General features: G+C 41.4%; 1 pseudogene; it reads left to right on the top strand.

Annotated features, from left to right (window-relative positions):
* The first annotated feature begins 4,470 nt into the window (after window positions 1-4,470).
* On the top strand, window positions 4,471-5,138 carry LOC112411237 (60S ribosomal protein L6 pseudogene; annotated as a pseudogene).
* Window positions 5,139-5,671: the final 533 nt, after the last annotated feature.

Below are 5,671 nucleotides of genomic sequence, written 5' to 3'. Positions count from 1 at the left end.
GTGTGTGTGTGTTTGTGTGTGTGTGTGTATGTGTGTATATGTACACACACATCAGGGATTGTCAGTGTGGGATCCCTAAAGATGGTAGTATGGGTTCTCAAGCAATTTCAGTTGTGCAAAATTTGATCTAAAATCATGAGTAATAAGGTTGTCCAGCCTAAATAAAGTAATAATGTCTCTACAATCTTGACTTTTGCCTTGAAAGTATTCTAGTTTAGTCTGGCAGCAGCAGTGCCACTCAGCCTCTGAACAGCAGATACTAATTTTTGCAGAAGAGGGTAGAATAAATAGTTGTTGTAGTGTGGTAGACAAACTGCATTGGTATGGGTGACAATTTAAAATTATTTCAGAGAACTATTATTATGATGTAGTGATTAACTAGGTGTGTTAAGGCATGAGCTTTAGTTGGACCTGGGTTTAAAGCCTGTCTCTCCTACTTTTTTGATTTTTTTGGAGGGTAGTGGTGCTGAAAGGATGTAGAATCACCACACAAGTTACTGGAGGATGAATTGATGTAGTGTGTGAAGAATCTGGAGTGCAGCTGTGTTACTGTACGAAGGTTATTTAACATTTTTCAATTTCCTTATCTGTAAGTAACGTTAATATACCTACTTCTTGGGTAAGCAAGCCAGTTCACCGAAATCCAAGTCATTGAAACTGGCTTGCCAAATATCCACTTTACCCAGTATTCAGTTCAACAAAAATCAATTTGCTGAATCTAATTTGTAGAACTTACAGAATTTGTTGTCAGTTTCCTTCTTCTAAATTGCTACCCTGTCATTTTTTGCCCTTTTCTTCTCTCCCTTTTCCTGTACCCCATCTTTTCCCCCATTACCTGCAGCCCAGAGCAGACTGTATCTTTCTACCAGCAGAGGTCCCCTCTCTGCCCTGGCTCTTTCCAGCTGCAGGAGCAGCAGAGAGCTGGGATAGAGACAAATTGAACATTCTTGAAAATGCTGCTGTGCTAACTATCGATCTTAATTTGGCAGAAATCTTTTTTAAAACAAATTTATTTATTTAATTTATTTTTGGCTGCACTGGGTCTTCGTTGCTGCGCGTGGGCTTTCTCTAGTTGTGGTGAGTGGGGGCTACTCTTCCTTGTGGTGCATGTGCTTCTCATTGCGGTGGCTTCTCCTGTTGCAGAGCACGGGCTCTAGGCACGCAGGCCTCAGTAGTCGTGACATGAGGGCTCAGTAGTTGTGGCCTGCGGGCTCTAGAGTGCAGGCTCAGTAGTTGTGGTGCACGGGCTTAGCTGCTACGCGGCACGTGGGATCTTCCCGGACCAGGGCTTGAACCCGTGTCCCCTGCATTGGCAGGCAGATTCTTAACCACTGCGCTACCAGGGAAGTCCCCATGAATTGATTTTCCTGTCTACTATGTTGTACTTTGTCTGTGCTAGGTTATATCTTTGAACATTTACTGTGGATTCTTGATAAATCATCTTGTGAAACCTATTCCTAATAGGTTTCTAATCCCAGAGGCCAGACTGGTGTAGTGTATGGCAGGTCAAACTTGGTATAATTGATACGTTGATAAAATTTTTCTAGTACTTGGCATAAGCTAAAATATATGATTCGCTGTTCTTTGACACTTTGAACCCAGGGTTTCAACCCAGAGCTTATCCCAGGGTAAGATTTGTCAGCATGCCCTGGTATGAAGTAATGGAGACTTTAGAACAAGGGTTTGAAATTTTATTATCTAGCTCATATGCTCTATCTAGAATTTTACCACTTTAAGTTCTAAATCATAAAAACTTAATGTCTCTCTTGATTAGAGCATGAAGTATTTGTGTTCTTCCTGTTGAAAGGAAAAAATTTTGTCCCAAACCAATTTCTTAGCTGAATTGTGATTTAGCAACTCTATTCATGTGCAAAATTAGTATCATAAGTACTTAGTTTGTGATCATTATCTTTTTCTGAAAATCTTGTAGTTAAGCGTTTGTCTTTTTTCTTAAATTGAAATTTATTGTGTGCTTACCGTGTACTAATTATGTGCAGCAGTCTTATAAGGAGAGTTACATTATTACTGTCATTTTGCAGATGAGAAAACTGGGAGCAGTTATGTGACTTGGCCTGGTAAATGGGAGAGATGGGATTCATACATAGGCTGTTTGACTCTAGGCCTCACACTCTTGGAATCTCAGCACCATATTCTGATAGAGGAGATCCTAAGGGCCATTTGTACCTTAAGGAGTCTAGTATTTAGAAGACATTGCTTTAATGGCAGATGCAAAAATTAAAACCAAACTTCAGAGTTAATGCCACCTCCATTTTTAGTCATGGGGACAGTTGTGCCCCTTGAAAATTGCTTGTTTAAATTCTTAACTTCTTTTTTAAACTGGCCATTTAAAAATTTATTTTATTCTATTTTATTTTTATTTACTTATTTATTTTTGGTTGCATTGGGTCTTCATTGCTGCATGTGGACTTTCTCTAGTTGCATCGAGCAGGGTCTACTCTTTGTTGCGATGCACGTGCTTCTCATTGCGGTGGCTTCTCTTGTTGCGGAGCGCGGTCTCTAGGCGCGCGGACTCAGTAGTTGTAGCTCACGGGCGCTAGAGCGCAGCCTCGGCTCAGTAGTTGTGGCGCAGGGGCTTAGTTGCTTCACGGCATGTGGGATCTTCCTGGACCAGGGCTCGAACCCGTGTCCCCTGCATTGGCAGGTGGATTCTTAACCCCTGCGCCACCAGGGAAGTCCCTGACCATTTTTTTTTTTTTAAAGATACCTTTTTGTGTTTCCAAGGAAAAGAATGAAGTCCAAAACCAATTAGTGGTGTTGGAGAAGGATGCTGTTGTGGGATTTAGGACATGTCCTTGCAAACAGGGAGGCAGTGCTGGCCCTGGGCATGTGACACAGAAGTAGATCTCTGTGTGGAATGGGAAGGAATTGTAATACTTAATGGCTTTTAGGAAATAAAGCAAAATAACATTAGGCTACTTAATACTATGTGGAACAAGTTAAAAAATGAATATCGTGGGCTTCCCTGGTGGCGCAGTGATTGAGAGTCCGCCTGCCGATGCAGGGGACATGGGTTCGTGCCTCAGTCCGGGAAGATCCCACATGCCGCAGAGCGGCTGGGCACGTGAGCCATGGCCGCTGAGCCTGCGCGTCCGGAGCCTGTGCTCCGCAGTGGGAGGGGCCGCAGCCGTGAGAGGCCCGCGTACAGCAAAAAAAAAAAAAAAAAATATCATGAACTGAAAACACGAAGACTGTAACATGGTAGTGACTGTAAGCAACCAGTATGTCTACACAACTTGTTTCCAGGTCAGCTTGTATTTCAGTCTGCCTTGTTGACCTTATGAGTACACTCTTCTCATCTTGACATCATTAGCTAATATTCTAAAAATATGGTCACTTTGACTTATTCAGGAATGTGAAGCACATGCAGAAACTGGATTGCTAAAGTCAGATCAGAAGTGCTGTATACCAAGTAATGGTTCCCCACTCTGGAAGAGTGACATTTTTGGTATTTCACTTAGTTTTGAGATACATGTTCGGAAGTAAGAATGCTACATTATGTTTGTGCTAATGCTAATGCATGATACTGTTAGAAGATGAACTTTACCCCTAAGCTGACAGACCTTATAACAGGTATCAAAAATTAAAAGGATGCATGTATTATACAAGTAGAGTATGATTTTAGTTGGGCATGGTAGACTAGTATCTGTAGCTCTCAAACATGCCCCAGTCATTTATTTCATTGGTCTGGTGATCTGAGATCTGAATGGTTGACCCAGAGGTCAGTTTTCACATGAATGCTGTAGCTTCATCAAGAAGCCAACATCTCAATAATAGCACCGAGTGATGACTTAATAAAAGGTCCTATTCTCTATGTGTGCACAGAGTGGAACAGTTTCCCTAGAGCTGCTGCAAAGTGGTTTATATTTTTTAATCAAGAAGTCTATTTCACAAGTATACTTATATTTGTGGCTTGGAGGGTGAAGATCAGAATGACTTTCCCAACTATGATAATAATGGCTAACTCTATTTTCCCATCTTACAAGATGGCAGTGAAAAAGCTGAGAAGCCAGATACTAAAGAGAAAAAATGTGAAGCCAAGAAGGCTGATGTGTAGAGAACAAATGTATGGATACCAAGGGGGAAAGGGGTGGGGTGAGAGGAACTGGGAGACTGGGATTGACACGTATACATTATTGATACTATGTATAAATTAGACAACTGATGGGAACATACTGTATAGGTCAGGGAACTCTACCTAATGTACTGTGGTAACCTAAATGGGAGGGAAGTCCAAAAGGGAGGGTATATCTGTGTGTATATGGCTGTTTCATTTTGTTGTGCAGTGGAGGCTAACACAACATTGTAAAGCAACCATACTCCGATAAAAATTAAAAGAAAAAAAAAAAGGCTGATGCTGGTGACAGGGTTAAAAAGGTTAAGAAGGGGAAGCCCCACTGCAGCTGAAACCCTGTCTTGGTCAGAGGAATTGGCCAGTATTCCTGATTGGTTATGTATTCCAGAAAGGCCTTGTACAAGATGAAGTATTCAGCAGCTAAATCCAAGGTTGAAAAGAAAAAGGTGATGGTCCTTGCTACTGTCACAAAACCAGTTGGTGGTGACAAGAATGGTGGTACCCGAGTGGTTAACTTCGCAAAACGCCTAGGTATTATCCTACTGAAAATGTGCCTGGAAAGCTGTTAAGTCATGGCAAAAAACCCTTCAGTAAACGTGAGAAAACTGCATGCTGGCATCACTCCTGGGACCATTCTGATCTGCCTCACTGGGCGCCACGGAGGCAAGAGGGTCATCTTTCTGAAGCATCTGAGCAGTGGCTTGCTACTTGTGACTGGGCCTCTGTCCCTCAATCGAGTTCTCCGCAGAACACACCAGAAATTTGTCATGGCCACCTCTATCAAAATTGATATCAGTGGTGTGAAAAATCCTAGAACATCTCACTGATGCTTACTTCAAGAAGAAGAAGCTGTGTAAGCCCAAGCACCCAGAAGGTGAGATCTTCGACCCACAGAGAGAGAAATATGAGATTACAGAGCAGCGCAAGGTTGATCAGAAAGCTGTGGACTCACAAATTCTATGAAGAATCAAAGCTGCTCCTCAGCTCCAGGGCTACCTCCGCTCTGTGTTTGCCCTTACAAATGGAATTTATCCTCACAAAATAGTGTTCTAAACTTCTTACAAAGAACCTAATTGAATAACTGGTCCATCTAAAAAAAAAAAAAAAAAATGGCTAACTTTTACTAAACATGTACTATGCACCAGGTGCTCTCTTGAGTGCTTTAAATTTTCTTTCATTTCATTTAATCCTCTCCGGAGCCCTGTGACATGTACATACTATTACTGTTGCCATTTTTAGATTGGGAAAATGCCAAAGCCTTTAGGAAAATGCCAAAGCCAAATGGTTTAAATCAGAGAGATATTACAGATATTACTCCCTTTACACAGCTTCTCCCTTCTGTAAAATGGGGGCTAGAGTGGGATGGAAGAGATTAGGGATGGTTTATAAGGTTTCTTCTAGTTAAAAAAAAAAAAATCTAAGAATCTTGGCAACCTCTTAAGGGTTCCTCAAGTGTTAACGTTATATCCTCTGTATCCCCTAGTATACACAACTGCCAACTTTTGAAAAATTCATAGACTTTAGAGCTGAAAAAATACTAAGAAAATTGGCCAGACTTTCTCCTTTTACTGAAGAGAA

The sequence above is a fragment of the Neophocaena asiaeorientalis genome, unplaced genomic scaffold (assembly GCF_003031525.2).
Source record: "Neophocaena asiaeorientalis asiaeorientalis breed wild unplaced genomic scaffold, Neophocaena_asiaeorientalis_V1.1 scaffold78, whole genome shotgun sequence".
NCBI classification, from domain to species: Eukaryota; Metazoa; Chordata; class Mammalia; order Artiodactyla; family Phocoenidae; genus Neophocaena; species Neophocaena asiaeorientalis.
Note: the sequence above shows the minus strand (reverse complement) of the source record. Positions and strands in the feature narration are given on the sequence as shown.